The following is a 17,999-nucleotide window of genomic DNA, read 5'->3' on the forward strand; positions in this document are numbered from 1 at the left end:
CCGGCAAGGCCCGGTGAGCGACAAGCTCCCGGATGCGACAAGACAACGACCGCGGCAAGGCACTTGCCGCGGCAAGCTTCCACTTTGTACCTGCGCTCCAGCACATCCACCAACATGTCGCTCTGGGACCCTTCCAGAGCGTACGTGGCGGGAAGCTGTGCAGCCAAAGGTACACGGTGGCAAGCGGCGCTGACAAGATTGCCATCGTGGCAAGCAGTGGCGTCCCTGGCGGTCCCTTTTCGCACCGTCTAGGCGATGCAGACAGGCATTTAATGCCTTTGTCCCCTGCCGTCAGGGTTAGGTATGATACACTGTAGTAGGCGGCGGTGCCACCGCCACGCCTTTTTCCATTTTTGCCCTCGTCTATGTTGCCACCTGTCGGTGACCCCTTAACCATATAAAAGGAGGCCCATGCGCAACGTAGAGGGGGTCGGCCAACAGAACGCACTCACGCTCGGTCTAGCTAGCTGCTGGTGTGTACTGTAGCAATCAGCGCTCCCGAGCAAGAAATCAATACAACCACAAGGCAGGAGTAGGGTTTTATGCATCCGTGCGGCCCGAACCTGGGTAAACTGATCGCGTTGCTCGTGCGCCTCGCCTCGATCTGCTCTTCGTGCTCTCTCCGCCCCCTGCCGAACCGAAAGGGGCCCGGTCCGCCGTGGTCCCATAGGTGTCCGTGGGATCAGCACCCCCGACATCTTTGGCGCGCCAGGTAGGGGTGCGTCGAGGTTGTGTGAACCTGATCCGGCGTTCGCACGAGCTAAATCTTCATCGTCTTCATCGACATGCCGCCGAAGAAGAAGACTTCGGAGGCGGCTTCTCCGTCCGCGCCGAACCCACCATCGCCGGAGCAAACGGCTGATGGGGTAGACGCCGGCGGAAGAACGGGCATCGACGAGGGAGCTCACGGTGCTGCCAGGTCCAAGGACAAGGCTGTGCTACACATCGGCGGCGCAGTCGACTCCCACAACGACCGGGCGCACTCCAAGACCTCGGCGTCCGTACACGCACCGCGCCCATCCCAGGAGGCGCGGGACCGGCAGCGTCATGATACCCACGGTACCATACGCTTGCTGGACCAAGATCGAGCTGGTGGATCTTGGAGTGCGTAAGACTAGCATGCACGCCAACGTGCTGGCGCGAGCGGAGTGCGGTCGCCTAGATGAGATACTGCTCCTTCTAACGTGGTTAGAAGTCCGAGCATATCTCGCTCCTCGCACCGTTCGCCGCCGCCGCCCGCCACTCCAGCAGAAGCTTTGGCGCGAGCTCAACTGCTCCTAGACTACCCTCCAGCGGCGGACAAGATCGACGACTGGAGGGCCACCATTCAGAGTCTCATCGGCTTCGCCAATGGCGACAATCCACGGCAGCCGAGTACTTCACTGCCGCGGCAAGTCAGCCAGGCGCGAGCCGGTGGCGACAAGACCGGTGGGGGTGCAACCACCGTGCACTCTCCGCCCCGAAGGCCAAGATCGCCGACTCGCCGGATCCACCCCGACAGCGACTCCACCGCGTCATCAGATCCTCGAGCTCATCGCGATCAGCGCCAAGTTCTTGACGAACGACAACAAGAAGACACGCGTACTCGCATCGAGCGCCGAAGAGAAGCGCGGCGTCAATCAGACCAGCGCGCTGCCCTCTGTCGACATGCATGCGCCAGGGGAACCAGGCGACTTGCCGTACGCGGTAGGTTGCCCTGCGTTTACCCGTGAGCTGTGGCAAGTCCAGTGGCCCAGCCAGAAGAATTTCAAGCCAGACGTACCAGAGAAGTACGACGGCAAGTCGCACCCGTCGGAGTTCCTCAGCATCTACACCATCGCGGTGCAAGCTGCCGGGGGGCGAGACGACAAGGTCCTTGCCAACTACTTCCCGCTGGTGCTCAAGCCCGACGTCAGGTCCTGGCTCATGCACTTGCCGGACAACTCCATATCCGCTTGGGCAGATCTATGCCACCAGTTTGTCGGCGCCTTTACAGGCGGCCACAAACCTCATGGCCAAGAGAGTGACCTTCACCTGCTCGCCCAGAAGGAAGGAGAGCCCCTGCGCAAGTACATTCAGAGATTCAGCCGTGTGCAGCGCAACATCCCAGATATCCACCCTGCCGCGGTTATCAGCGCGTTCCATCAGAACGTGCGTAACCGCAGGATGCGGGAGGAGATGGCGATGTGCAGGATCAGAGACGTCAGTGAGCTGTATGCCCTGGCCGACAAGTGTGCACGTGCTGAAGAAGGGAGGAAACTCCCCGGAGAGAATACTGCAGCAGGAGGATCTGACAGCGAGGATGCCGCCCCGGCAAAGAAAAACCGGCGGCGGAACAACAGGAAGAAGAAAGGCAAAGAAGTGCTAGTCGTTGAGCAGTCCGACAACGATGGTGGTGCCAAGAAAGCCAAAGTTGGTAGCTCCGGCAAGGAGATTGCCGCATGCACCAACTGCCAGGCTGTGGCGGTTGCCGACAAGCAGGACGGCACCGACAAGCAGTACTGCAAGATCCACCGCACCAAGGGCCATGACCTCCAGAGTTGCAAGAAGGTCGAGCATCTTGTCCAGCAACAGAAAGCTGAGTACGAGCGGCGCGACAAGGAGAGAGCCCAAGGAGGCGCTGGAGAAGCCAGCAAGAAGCGCGCTGGCCGAGGAGGACACCGCGGCAAGGCCAAGCAGCGGCAAGGAGACAGACCTCCCCGCGGCCGCGACAAGGATGAAGACGACGACGACGACGAAGACATGGATGATGTCGAGACCAGTGAGCAGGAGTTCCAGAAAGCCACAGAAGTCTTGTGCGTTGATGGCGGTGCTTCTCTGCATACTTCTCACCGCCAACTCAAGCAGTGGGCGCGGGAAGTCAATGCGGCAGAGCCACCTGTCGAGTCGCGCAAGCTTCTGAAATGGTCCAGCACGCCTATCATCTTTGATATTGAGGACCACCCTGATCGCACAACTGCGGTCGGGTGCTTGCCATTGTTGGTTTCACCAACTATCCGCAACCTCAGGGTCACTAAGATGTTAGTTGACGGCGGGGCCGGCTTAAACCTGATCTCCTCCGCTGTACTCCAGAAACTCCAGATCCCTGACAGCGAGCTCGAAGAGACCGGCACATTCCAAGGAATCAACCCGGGAAGGAGCAAGCCGAAGGGGAAGGTCACGTTGCCGGTAACATTTGGCAGCGAGATGAACTTCGGGACTGAGAAGGTCACTTTTGACGTTGCCGATTTTCCATTGCCTTACAATGGAATACTCGGCCGTCCTGCGCTCGCCAAGTTCATGGCGGCTTCTCACTATGCATATAACATGCTCAAGATGCCAGGCCCGATAAGCGTCATCTCTGTCCCTGGCGACAAGAAAGATGCTCTTATCTGCGCCGACAAGATCTACCAGGAAGCAGCAGCCGTGTCAGATCGCAAGTCACTTGCCGCTGAAGCTCCCGGGGGGAAGAAGAAGACCAAGTCCGACAAGAGCTCAGATGCCCACTCCGGCAAGCGCACCTCTTCGGAGTGCTGCGCTACCGTCGAGGACGCACCATCGAGCTCCACTGGCAAGTGTAAGAAGGCAATGGCAGCTCCGCCACATACCAAGAAAGTGTCCGCCAAGGAGGACGGCATTGGTGGTACCTTCACCATCAGTGCCACTCTCCACCCTAAATAGGAAAGCGCGCTCATTGCTTTCCTGCGGGCGAACGTCGACGTGTTTGCGTGGCAACCGTCTGACATCCCCGGTGTTCCCAGGAAAGTAATTGAGCACCATCTTGCCGTTTGTCCTCATGCGCGGCCCATCAAGCAGAAGGTCAGGAAGCAAGCAGTGGAGCGCCAAGAATTCATAGCAGAAGAGATCAAGAAGTTGGAAGCAGCAGGCCTTGTCAGAGGAGTGCTCCATCCCACGTGGTTGGCCAATCCTGTAGTCGTGCGCAAGGCAAACGGGAAATGGAGGCTTTGTATCGACTTTACTGATGTTAATAAAGCTTGTCCCAAAGATCCATTTCCCTTGCCGCGCATTGACCAGATTGTTGACTCCACAGCCGGATGTGATTTGCTTTCATTTCTTGACGCATACTCAGGGTACCATCAAATCTTCATGGCAGAAGAGGATGAGGAGAAAACCGCGTTCATTACTCCATGTGGCACATACTGTTTCATACGGATGCCTTTCGGTTTAAAGAATGCTGGTTCAACACTTGCAAGAGAAGTTGCTGCTGTATATAGCGACAACCAATCAAGTGGTTAGTGTTGCGTTAGTGGTGGAGAGAGAGGCAGATGACGAGCCAGCAACCGCGCCAAGCGCATCCAGCGACAAGCAGGGGGCTTCCCCGACAAGCTCTGGTCCCGACAAGGATGGATCTGCGCAGGTGCGCGAGGAGATGCAGAAAAGAATGGTGCAGCGCCCAGTTTACTTTGTCAGTTCCCTTCTGCAGGGGGCTAGGTCAAGGTACTCTGGTGTGCAGAAGTTGCTTTTCGGCCTTCTCATGGCCTCGAGAAAGCTGCGCCATTACTTCCAAGCATATGAGATCACAGTTGTCACTCGCTTCCCGCTGAAGAGGATACTGCAGAATCCATAAGCAACAGGCAGGATTGTTGAGTGGGCACTGGAACTGTCAAGCTTTGGCCTCAAGTTTGAGAGTACTTCAACTATCCAAAGCAGAGCATTGGCAGAATTCATAGCAGAGTGGACGCCAACACCAGATGAAGAAATTCCAGAGACAAGCATCCCCGTCAAGGAAACAAGCAAAGAGTGGCTCATGTACTTTGACGGTGCCTTCTCGCTGCAAGGCGCCGGCGCTGGCGTGCTGCTTGTCGCACCCACCGGAGAGCACCTCAAGTACGTAGTCCAGATGCACTTTCCCAAGGAGCAAGCGACAAACAATACTGCAGAGTATGAAGGCTTGCTTGCCGGTCTCAGGATCGCGGCAGACCTTGGGATCAAGAAGCCCATTGTCAGGGGTGACTCGCAGCTTGTCGTCCGCCAAGTGAACAAGAGTTATCAGAGTCCGTTGATGGAAGCCTACGTTGACGAAGTGAGAAAGCTAGAAGAGCACTTTGACAGCCTACAGATGGAGCATGCCCCAAGAGCTCAGAATGACATTGCCGATGGCCTGTCAAAGTGCGCTGCACTTAAGTTACTGTGGAACCAGGGATCTTTGTGCTTAAGCTGACTCAACCGTCCGTAACACCATCAACTGGACAGAGCAAGAAGAGGAAGTTGGTTTCTAGTGACTATTTTCCGGCAGAGCTTCCCGAATTCGCCACCAAGAAGGTCCCCAAGATCAACAACAAGAGTGTTGAGGAGCAGTCTGCTCCGGCAAGCCCTAGGGTTTGTTCCATCGAAGCAGACGCTCCCGACAAGTTTTGCTCTGGCAAGCTTGCCGGGGAATGTCAAGCTCCGGCAGAGCCGCAGGTTCTTGCCGTAGAAGCGGATGTTCCCGCAGCAGCAGATATGCCTTTAGTCCTTGTTGTCGAGCCACAAGCTCCAACATGGGCACAGCAGATTGTCTGTTTCCTTCATACAGGAGAACTTCCCGAAGAGCAAGAAGAAGCAGAAAGAGTAGCCCGGCAGTCAAGTATGTACCAGTTTGCCGACAGCACACTGTGCAGAAGAAGACTCAACGGTGTGAAATTGAAGTGTATTCCCCGGGAAGATGGACAAAAGCTGTTGGCAGAGATACATAGAGGCATATGTGGACACCACATTGGCGCAAGAGCAGTTGTCGGCAAAGCATTCCGGCAAGGCTTCTTTTGGCTGACAGCCCTCCAGGATGCAACTCCACAAGTAACCAAGTGTGAAGCGTGCCAGTTCCATTCCAAGCAGATACACCAGCCAGCTCAAGCTCTCCAGACGATCCCTTTATCCTGGCCTTTTTCGGTCTGGGGGCTTGATATCCTCGGCCCCTTTCCCCGAGCAGTCGGGGGCTTTGAGTACTTGTACGTTGCAATCGACAAGTTCACAAAGTGGCCGGAAGTGGAACCAGTGAGGAAGGTGACAGCACAGTCAGCAGTCAAGTTCTTCAGGTCGATTGTTTGCCGTTTCGGGATCCCTAACAGGATAATCACCGACAACGGTACGCAATTTACGAGCCGCACCTTCATGCACTACGTCCAAGATCTTGGCGCCAAGGTCTGCTTCGCTTCTGTTGCTCACCCGAGAAGCAACGGTCAAGCGGAGAGGGCAAATGCTGAAGTGCTGCGCGGGCTCAAGACCAGAACTTTCGACAGGCTGCACAAGTGCGGAAGAAACTGGATCGAGGAGCTGCCGGTGGTTCTTTGGTCGATCAGGACGACGCCAAATCGAGCCACTGACCAGACACCTTTCGCTCTAGTCTATGGAGCAGAGGCAATTCTCCCCACGGAACTCGTATACGGGTCACCTCGAGTGCTCGCTTACGATGAGCTTGAGCAAGAGCAGCTGCGACAAGATGACGCGCTGCTCCTTGAGGAAGACCGTCTTCAGGCTGCTGTGCGAGCTGCTCGCTACCAGCAAGCTTTGCGCCGCTACCATAGCCGCAAAGTTAACGCCAGAAGTCTCGAGGAAGGCGACCTTGTTCTTCGGCGCGTTTAGTCCGCCAAGAATTCCAAGAAGTTGACGCCGAAGTGGGAAGGCCCTTACCGGGTGAAACGAGTCACTAGGCCTGGCGCTGTCCGCCTTGAGACCGAAGATGGCATACAAGTGAGCAACTCCTGGAATATCGAGCATCTTCGTAAGTTTTACCCGTAGGGCGCGGTCGCCGGAACCCGTTCCGGCAACCACCTTTTGTACAAGTCTTGCCGTTGTTGCATGTAATCCTTTGTACAAAGCCGGGCGCAGATCCCGTGCATAAAGATCATGTGCTCCGCACATCTTGTCGATTTCGTGCTTTTTATATTTTGCATGTGTTATCTGACACTTTGTGCAGCACTTACCCCCGGTAAGCAACAACGAGCCATAAGGCTCCATATCTTTTTCTCCTTTTTCTTTTTTCTGCCATAAAAGGAAGGTTCCCTCGCGCACAAGTTTGCCGGGGGGAAAGGAGAAGATACGGTATGGACCAGGCGTCGTTCAAGAAAGTTCGCCTTGCCGAGAAGCAAACAACAAAAAAGATAAGTTGCCAAAGTTTGAGCAGTCAGATTCTTTAAATTTTTAAAGTTATCTTCCTTGAACGACCGTTCTTTGTATGGAAAACCTGTGCGCGGAGGAACCAACTCGTAGCTAGTTGCGCCCTTACTGTTGTTTCGAGTCCGCTCAACAACTTAAGTGAGCTACGACTAGCTCTGCGACAAGGTTTCTTGTCGGCAGCGGCACCGCCAGCAGGCTGCTGATGTCCCGCACTCAGCGCTCGCGGCTAAGGTGCCTGCGCCGGCAAGTTCCCTAAAAGCGTAGGGTAAAAACATACAAAGGAAGGAATCAAGTAAAGGAAATAACGTTGCAATCATTGCCCAAAGCAAAGTTATATTGCAAAATAGCTTGTCCCGGCTCTAACAGATTGTTTGCATAACATGAATAGCAGCGACAAGGAAAGAAGAAAACGGGCGGCCTAGTCTATCCGGTCGCCCTCGACCCTCTTGATCCCGCTCACCTTGTCCACAATGGGTGCGACAAGGGTCTTGAGCGCCTCCAGATCAGCATCCGGCGGCAATGACCTGAGGACGTTGGTGAGGTTGAGGCCCGGGTTGCGGAAGGCCACCTTTACCAGCACCTTCTGAAGAGCTCCCGCGCAGATCTTGCGCGACTCGTCGGCCAGCTGCTTCGGGATCCTCTCCCAGAGTCGCCGGAGAGCCGTCGCCACGCCCTTGAAGAACAAAGTGAGCTTGCCGCTAGGTTGGAGGCTCTCGTCGGAAGGATACCCGAGATCCTCCATTCCCAGCTACGCCAGCTCCTTGTCGATGTCTCCGGCAACATCCATGAGACCCTCCGTCCAGTGCTCCACGTTCTCCCGGAAAGTGCTCTGGGCGGCAGCGGCACTCGCCAGCAGCGCCTTGCCGGCCTTGACTTCCTCCTTCAGAGCCGTCTCCTGCTCCTTGGCGCCGTCCAATATCTTGGTCAAAGCGATCAGCTTTAACTCAAGATCCGCATTGGAGTCCTTGGCGGCGTCAAGCTCCTTGCCCTTCTCGGCGAGATGGGCCTGCAGCTCCGAGTAGCTGTTGGCGTCCTTCTCCCGCTCAAGCTTGAGCACGGCAAGCTCGTCACCGCTCGCCTTGAGATCGGCCTCCAGCTGCGCCGCCTTTGTCTCCAGCTCCTTCTTGGCGGCCTCGGCAGCTGCGGCAGCATCTTCGGCTTGCTTGAGGGCTCCGCCAACTGTCCGCTCGCGCGCGGCAAGCTCCTCCTCATGGCTGTCGAGGTTGACCTTCCGCTGCACCAGCTCGCCTTCCTGCACCGCCAACTTCTCAGCGGCAAGCCGTTGTTGCTCTTCGGCTTCGGCCTTCTCAAGGAGGAAGGCCTCCCGCTCCTCGGCAAGTCGCGCCCGCTCCACTGCCAAGAATCGGAGAGCTTCCTGATTGGCGCACCGGAGCTCCTCCGCGTGCTTCTCGATGTCGACTCCCGCCTTCGCGACAAGTGCCTCGCGGGACTCCAGCATGACCTGACGGGCGCGGTAGAGTGACACAAGCTTCCGCAGCAGCCGCTCCTCCTCAGGCTCGCCGCTGCTGCTGCTTGGCGCGTCAACCAGCGCCAGCCCGGCGGAGGCGAGCACTTCTCCGTCGAAGCTCTCTTCCTCGACCGGCGCCCTGGAGCTTGACGCCCAGGGGAGGTTGATGAAGATGTCATCGCTGGCCTTCAAGTAGACGCCAGGCTGGGGCTCTTCGGAGCCTGGCGCTGCGGCAGCGGCGAAGGGATCGGCGGTCGGTGCAGTGCCTGGCGCTCCTGCGGCCTCAGGGTCGTCAGTGCGATCGCCTGATCCCCCGCCTGCTTCTGCAGCGGCAGCCCTGGTGGCCTCTTCGCCGGTGGGCTCGTCGGCGCCGGCTGCTTCCTCGACGGCAACGGCGTCTTCGGCGGCAACTTCGGTCTCCATCGGCTCTGCAGCAGATGGATCTGACAGCCGAAAAAGGGGAGAAGAGTCAAGCAAATATCCAAAAAAGAAGATCCAAAGAAGAAGAACCCAAGGGAAGTGTCGAAGCAAGAAGATTACCTGTGCCAGGATCTACAGCCGTGGTCTCCGTCGCCAGGGGGCCGCTGGTGCTGCCCCTTGCCGGAGAACCCTTCCTTGCCGAAGACGTCTCCCTTGCCGGAGAGCTCTCCCTTGCCGGAGGACTCTCCCTTGGCGTTTCGGGGGCGGCCTCCGGGCTCTCCTGGTGGGGCTGCTCTGCTCCTGCACAAGTCAACAAACAGATATCAGCAAAGCAAGAGATTCCAAGCGCACCCAACAGCGGAAAGCAAACCAGATACTTACGCTGGGGGCTGCTCTGGAGGACAGTTGCCGGGTTCGGCAAGGTTGTCTCGGGCGCATCCCCTGCTGACGCGGTGGGTTCGTCCTCGATGACAATCACGGGGGGCCTTGGCTCTCTTCGCCGCTCTCTGGGCCAGAGTCCTAAAAAGGAATAGGTCCAGATTGAAGCAAGTGAGATACAAGACAAAACAGCAAGGATTGAAGAACTGCAAGTATGACAAGTGAATCTTACTCTTCTTCTTCTTCCTCGTCGGAGCTGAACGCGGAGAAGTCAAAATCCGGCTCACGCCCGGCGCAGGCAGGCGGAGGAGTAGGATCCCTTGGCCGCTTGGCGGGAGCAGAAGCGGTGGTCCGAGAAGACCCCGCTCCAGTTGCTGCAGCAGCGTGAGGCGCTCCCGCGGCAGCAGTGCTTGCCGCGGTAGAGCGTGTCGCACGGCGCGGCGACTGTCGACTTGGCTGCCGCCTCGCTACGTCCCCGGCCTTGCGGAGACGCCTTCTTGGTGGAGATGGAGGCTCAGCTTGCGGCGAGCTGTCTGAGGACGAGGAGGAAGAAGAGTTGATATCCAACGAACCGCTCGTATCCTCGGCGGGCTCGCTCGGCTCGGCGTCACACCCGGCAATATCTTTCTTGCCGGCAAGCTCCTCTTGTCGGGCAAGCTCTTTCTTGCCGGCAAGCTCCTCTCGCTCGGCCCGGTTTGCCGCCTCTGCTGCCTCTGCCTCCTCCAAAGTGAATCCAAACTCGCCTGCCGCTGCGGCTGCCGCCGCTTCTTCCAGCCTGGAGGCGATGCGCTTCAACTCCGCATCGGTGGTGTCGCGAGTAAGGCCGTTCTTCTTGTCGGGGCGGATTGGCACTTCTACCAAGTTGTCGAAGAATTCCTGCACGACCTCATCTGCAGGCTCTTGCCAAGTTGGCACAAGTCCATGCGAGTCGCACAGCGGCATCATTGCCCGGATGCGGTCGAGCGCGGAATTGTTGCACAGCGGGACGACGCCCTGCGGCAACCTAAATACTTCGGGATGATCTGGGTCATACTTAAAGAGCTCCTGAAGCATCGCATTCAGCTCCAAAACAATAAAGTTGTAATTGAGGCCCGGGCGCAGCCTCATGATATCCGCCGCATTTTTGAACTCCCAGGCGGGCCTCCTCCGTTCCTGCAGGGGGGCAATGCGGCGGCGAAGGAAATCTGCGCCAACGGCGCCTACAGTGAGTCCGGCAAGCCTGAGGCGTTGGATCCTGGTGACGGCAATCCTCGGCCTATCGTCCTCCGGGGCCAGTCGCTCCAATCGCTGCCGCGTACTGCTGCTACTTGGCGCCGACCGGTAAATGGTTGCGGGTTCTCCTCGACAATCCAACACCAATCTGCTCTCCACTCCTCCCACTTGCCGCGGAACTCTCCCTCCAAATAAGAGTCCTTCTTGCCGGCCCTTGAGATCCAGGCGATTCCGCCGGATAGAGGCTCTCCTCTCTCTACTCGGGGCATGAAGAAATGGCGGAAAAGGGCTACGTTTGGGTGGACTCCGACAAAGTTTTCGCAAAGGTGTGCGAAAACTGCCATGGTCAGAATGGCATTGGGGGTGAAATCAAGGAGGCAGAGGCCGTAGGTGTTCATGATGTCGCAAAAGAATTCGGAGAAAGGCGGGCGGAGCCCGCAGTAGAAGAACACGGCGAAGAAGGGATATCCGTTCGGAGCAAGTTTATGAGCAGTGGCTGGGAGTACCTTCGTGCTCGGGTGAGCCCGCGTCTCCGTCGACCAGAATAGGTAGTAGTACTCCCTCAGCTCCTTCGCGGCAAGCTTGGGGGGAAGATGGCCCGCTCCTTCCGCAGCGCCGCAAGCCGCTGCGCCTCGGTCGACTTCACGGCCTTCCCCTTGTCGGCTTTCGGAGCCATGGTGGAGGTGGTGGAGGAGGTCGACGGCGTTGGTGGTGCTGGTGGCAATGGGGGGGCAGGGCGCTCCTCTCTTGCTGCTTTGAGAAGACAGGGGCGCGGCGGAGGCTTCTGAGATTGGAGTGGAAAGGGGGCGAGTGGGCGCACTACCCCTGCTTTCCCTGCTTATAAAGGAGGAGGGAGCGGACGTTCCGCCTTTCCTAATAAAGAAACCGCCCACGATCTCTCCCACAACGCCGCGTTCGACGCGTGCCATGCGGGGAGGGCGCGGTGGATGCGGAGTGAAACACGGCGTAACCCAGGCCGCGTGTGCCCGTGCCCTGTTTTGGGCCTGGCCCAACAGCGCTCGGCACCGTGTATGGCCCAGGCCCGGGGGCTCCTATCGGTGTACTAGAGTAGGGGTACCCTAGTATCCCGAACTTATGCACGGGCAGTCGCAGCGTCCCGCGGCAAGGCTTGCCGAGTGACCGCCAAGATCCTCCGTGGTCCCTTTGGAGCCATTCAAGAACAAAGTATTCAAGACCCCGGCAAGAGGAGCTTGTCGGGAAGGAGACAAGACCCCGGCAAGAGGAGCTTGCCGGGAAGGCCAACCAAGGCATCTCAAGGAACTTACCGCGACGCACCACGCGTCCCGGCAAGGCCCGGTGAGCGACAAGCTCCCGGATGCGACAAGACAACGACCGCGGCAAGGCACTTGCCGCGGCAAGCTTCCACTCTGTACCTGCGCTCCAGCACATCCACCAACGTGTCGCTATGGGACCCTTCCAGAGCGTACGTGGCGGGAAGCTGTGCAGCCAGAGGTACACGGTGGCAAGCGGCGCTGACAAGATTGCCATCGTGGCAAGCAGTGGCATCCCTAGCGGTCCCTTTCCGCACCGTCTAGGTGACGCAGACAGGCATTTAATGCCTTTGTCCCCTGCCGTCAGGGTTAGGTATGATACACTGTAGTAGGCGGCGGTGCCACCGCCACGCCTTTTTCCATTTTTGCCCTCGTCTATGTTGCCACCTGTCGGTGACCCCTTAAGCATATAAAAGGATGCCCATGCGCAACATAGAGGGGGTCGGCCAACAGAAGCACTCACGTTCGGTCTAGCTAGCTGCTGGTGTGTACTGTAGCAATCAGCGCTCCCGAGCAAGAAATCAATACAACCACAAGGCAGGAGTAGGGTTTTACGCATCTGTGCGGCCCGAACCTGGGTAAACTGATCGCGTTGCTCATGCGCCTCGCCTCGATCTGCTCTTCATGCTCTCTCCGTCCCCTGCCGAACCGAAAGAGGTAATAGAACTTGCGTTGGACGTTCAGTTTGGTGTGAAAACTTGTAAAATACAGATTTATGGTCATCTAACTTGTTGATTGGTGCAAATACAGTGCTTTCTACCGTATTCGGACATACACCATGCCTGCGTGGCATGCCAGCTTGGTAGTGGCCCACATGTCAGTAGACTGGAGTAAATCCTTTTCAGATAACTCCCTCAATTTTTTTAATTACACAGAAAAGCACATATGAGACCCACCTGCCAGTGAACAGTATTAAAGAAATCACTTTCCAAATAACTTCCTCAAGTTTTTTAATTACGCAGAAAAGCACAGATGAGACCCACCTGCCAGTGAACAGTACTCCCTCCATTTTTATTTACTCTGCATATTAGAGTTGACTGAAGTCAAACTTCGTAAAGTTTAACCAAGTTTATAGAAAACAATATAGGCATTTATCATAATAAATCTATACAATGTAAAAGTACATTTAATAATAAATCTAATGTTGTTGATTTGTTATTGTATATCTTAATATTTTTGTATATAAACTTGGTCAAAGTTTGTAAAGCTTGACTTTGATCAAAGCTAATATGCGAACTAAATAAAAACGGAGGGAGTATAAGAGAAAAAAAAAATCATTTAAAGGGGCCGGGATTTGAACTAGCGACCTTCAGATGGTGCGCACACCTCGTGAACCAACCCGCCTAATGACACTTCAAGGGATAAGGTCGTACTATATTATCCTCTTAAAACACGTGGGCCTGTCAGCTCAAATGGCCTATGATCAGTGCAGCCCATTTTGCACCTTTGATAATTCTTTAGAAAATTGTAGATAGTCTGTAAATTATGATCTCGGTTAGACAAATATTGTTTAAATATTCATGTTAAAATATTGTTAATACAAACGAAATAGCTTACTTTCAAAACTCTTCATGTAATATTTCAATACTTAAAACAGTACTTATGAATTATGAAAATGTTTGTATAATTTAAAATGATATAAATATTTAAATTGTTGATATGAACATTCAGTCCTGGCTAACATAATACATAGGTTTATATTTAAATGTACAAGATGGCGAAGAAGGCCGCAAAGCGAGCTGTTGGTGAAGCAAGGGGTCGGGCATATGAGGACCTCTACCAACGGTTAGGCGCGAAGGAAGGTGAAAGGGACATCTATAAGATGGCCAAGATCCGAGAGAGGAAGACGAGGGATATTGGCCAAGTCAAATGCATCAAGGACGGAGCAGGCCAACTCTTGGTGAAGGACGAGGAGATTAAGCATAGATGGCGGGAGTACTTCGACAAGCTGTTCAATGGGGAGAATGAGAGTTCTACCATTGAACTGGACGACTCCTTTGATGAGACCAGCATGCGTTTTGTGCGGCGAATCCAGGAGTCTGAGGTCAAGAAGGCTTTAAAAAGGATGAAAGGAGGCAAGGCGATGGGCCCTGATTGTATCCCCATTGAGGTGTGGAAAGATCTCGGGGACATAGCGATAGTATGGCTAACCAAGCTTTTCAACCTCATTTTTCGGGCAAACAAGATGCCAGAAGAATGGAGACGGGGTATATTAGTACCAATCTTCAAGAACAAGGGGGATGTTCAGAGTTGTACTAATTACCGTGGAATTAAGCTGATGAGCCATACAATGAAGCTATGGGAGAGAGTCACTGAGCACCGCTTAAGAAGAATGACAAGCGTGACCAAAAATCAGTTTGGTTTCATGCCTGGGAGGTCGACCATGGAAGCCATTTTCTTGGTACGACAACTTATGAAGAGATATAGGGAGCAAAAGAAGGACTTGCATATGGTGTTCATTTACTTGGAGAAGGCCTATGATAAGATACCGCGGAATGTCATGTGGTGGGCCTTGGAGAAACACAAAGTCCCAGCAAAGTACATTACCCTCATCAAGGACATGTACGATAATGTTGTGACAAGTGTTCGAACAAGTGATGTCGACATTGATGACTTCCCGATTAAGATAGGACTGCATCAGGGGTCAGCTTTGAGCCCTTATCTTTTTGCATTGGTGATGGATGAGGTCACAAGGGATATACAAGGAGATATCCCATGGTGTATGCTCTTTGCGGATGATGTGGTGCTAGTTGACGATAGTCAGACAGGGGTAAATAGGAAGTTAGAGTTATGGAGACAAACCTTGGAATCGAAAGGGTTTAGGCTTAGTAGAACTAAAACCGAGTACATGATGTGCGGTCTCAGTACTACTAGGTGTGAGGAGGAGGTTAGCCTTGATGGCCAGGTGGTACCTCAGAAGGACACCTTTCGGTATTTGGGGTCAATGCTGCAGGAGGATGGGGGTATTGATGAAGATGTGAACCATCGAATCAAAGCCGGATGGATGAAGTGGCGCCAAGCTTCTGGCATTCTCTGTGACAAGAGAGTGCCACAAAAGCTAAAAGGCAAGTTCTACAGGACGGCGGTTCGACCTACAATGTTTTATGGTGCTGAGTGTTGGCCGACTAAAAGGCGACATGTTCAACAGTTAGGTGTGGCGGAGATGCGTATGTTGAGATGGATGTGTGGCCACACGAGGAAGGATCGAGTCCGGAATGATGATATACGAGATAGAGTTGGGATAGTACCAATTGAAGAGAAGCTTGTCCAACATCGTCTGAGATGGTTTGGGCATATTCAGCGCAGGCCTCCAGAAGCTCCGGTGCATAGTGGACGGCTAAAGCGTGCGGAGAATGTCAAGAGAGGGCGGGGTAGACCGAATTTGATATGGGAGGAGTCCGTTAAGAGAGACCTGAAGGATTGGAATATCACCAAAGAGCTAGCTATGGACAGGAGTGCGTGGAAGCTTGCTATCCATGTGCCAGAGCCATGAGTTGGTTGCGAGATCTTATGTGTTTCACCTCTAGCCTATCCCAATTTGTTTGGGACTAAAGGCTTTGTTGTTGTTGTTGTTGTTGTTGTTCACTAATCATCGTTTGTATGTATAATATTTTTAACACACAAATATCTGAACAAATTATATTACTTATGTTTTATTAAATATTTATATAATAGTCAGGCTTATATGAAACTTTTTTATTTACTTGTCATCTTCTGTATGACAATAGTGAAGGGTGTCGTTGGTAGCGGCCTCGTGGGTTCGAGACCTAGCGGCTTTCTTTTTTATGTTAAAAAATTCTCTCATCTATGAGTAGTACAGTTTTTGTATAATATTTTTAAAATGTAATTTTACACATATTTGGATTACTCTAAACTATACAAACATTTTTGTAATCCATAAATATATTTTCATTACTGAGATCATAATTAACATTTTTTTAGACATAGATCATAAATTACATACAAATTTCTAAAGCAAATCAAAGTTGCAAAATGGGCTCCACTGATTATAGCCCATTTGAGTTGGTAGGCTCAGGTGTTCTACCTGACGGGTTACAAAAAGTGGTTATCCTTCCAAATCAGTAAATCACGTTGGGCCTGCTGGTTCACCTAGTATACGTTCCCTTGTGATGGTCGTTGGTTCGAGTCTCCCGCCCCATCCTATTTATTTTTATCATTTTTCTCATATACTGTTCACTAACAAGTGAGTCTCACTTAAGCTTTTTTTCATGACTAGTAGATTTGCACGCACGTATCATAATCTATAATAGAAACATCCATTTTAAATCTTATTTCTCTTTAGTGAGTCATTGTTATTGAGCCATGTGCATGTGTGTCATGCCTAACGATCCGGATTTCTTATATCATCATTATTCAATTCTCAATCTACTAAAATAACAACTAATTTTGTTCTAAATATGCCCTATGAAAGTAAAGTCAAGTAATACGACTTAATTTTCAAATAGTTGCTACTTCATAAGTACTCCATGAAATTATGATATGATGCAAAAATATATCTGTTCAAGAGTGTCGAAATATCTCCCATAAGTGCTCCATGAAATTTAACATCAAGAGGCCACAAAATTACCTACATGATTTATCCTCAACAAAAAGTTCATGATAGAACGTTTATTTAAACCGTTGTAATCTTGTAAAAAGATTGCACCCATACGTCAACTTCTAATAGAAAAATTAGTTAACTACTCCATCCGTTTCATAATGTAAGATCTTAACTGAGAAAGTAATATAAACAGAACAAAACTACTTTACGCACGACAGTTTGTAGCCGATTCTTGCACGACAACTGATCCAAGGGTACTGATCCATGCATCAGACATAAGAGAGCTGCTATGCAGACGACTTTCTTGCACGATGTTTGGACGATGCTACACATCCAACCATAAACTAAAACTGTAGCACACCACCGGATTGACTGTCGTGCAAGGATCGGCCACAGAAGTGAGGTTGTAATGTAGATTCGCAGACATAACAAAAGGCCGAGCTCACTCGTCGTGCATAAATCGTGCATTCGGTGTCGTGTGTGTAGCATCACTGTAAAAAGAATGATGAAAAAGGCCAGTGATAATAAAAAGAAAAGGAATCGATGCAGAAAAAATTGGACACGCCCCTCGCTGCCTCCTCTCAGTTCTCCACACCCACACACTTCACATACCTTATCCCTTCCACTGTCTCCCCACCGCTCTCAGGAAAAAAGCCGCCGCCACCGTCCTCGGTGCTCCCGGCGGTTACGGCGAAGGAGTCCCTGGGCATGCTGCTGCTGCGCCAACGCCTCCGGCATCCCACCGTCGTGGGCAACGCCAAATACAACGCCGGTGCCGCATATACACACGCGCGCCGGTCGCCGCCTCGGCCTCGGTGTGCCCGGCCGCGGAGGAGGGGGAGGAGCAGGAGCAGTGGCGCAGGAGCCGGCAGCGTAGACGGAGGCCTCACGTCGTCTCTTATTGATTTCATCCCTATTTTGTGCATATTGCTCTCTATCCATCCGCCTTTTTATTTCTTTAGGGTCTGCAAATCATGACACAATTCAGCAGTTGAGCAACAATCGAGTGATTGGGTTATGATCATTACCTGTTGGGAGTGGTAGGGGCCATACGAAGTCCTTCAACCCTGTGAATGTCAAGAGTGTTATCATACAACTATCTTTGAATGAATAGTATTACGTTACCGGAATACAGACATAGTAGAGTTTTATGTTCAACTCCCACTAACTGTTTACCTTGAGAGCTTTCTTGTGGTGCCTCTGCTTACCCAAATGAATTCAATTTGCATTAATATACTTAGTATAATGCTTTCACATTTGGCGATCTGCGTGCTGCCGTTGCCTTACACATTTGATTGCCAATTCTCTAAGCATCTCAATTTGACATATCACCATAAAAAATTCAGGCACCTAGCTTGTTCGCGCACAAGTGAGGTTGCTTTATCCAAACTCTAGTTAGGTTGCTGGTTATCAAACTCTAGTTATTTTGCTTTATCCAAACTCTACTTAGGTTGCTGGTTATCAAACTCTAGTTATTTTGCTTTATCCAAACTCTATCTTAGGTTGCTTTATCCAAACTTAATATAATAAAATACAGGGAACTTACTTGGACTGTGTGGAGTCTGATGTTTCAACACATCGCTAACCTGATGCA

Source organism: Triticum aestivum, chromosome 2A (assembly GCF_018294505.1).
Source record: "Triticum aestivum cultivar Chinese Spring chromosome 2A, IWGSC CS RefSeq v2.1, whole genome shotgun sequence".
Lineage (NCBI taxonomy): Eukaryota > Viridiplantae > Streptophyta > Magnoliopsida > Poales > Poaceae > Triticum > Triticum aestivum.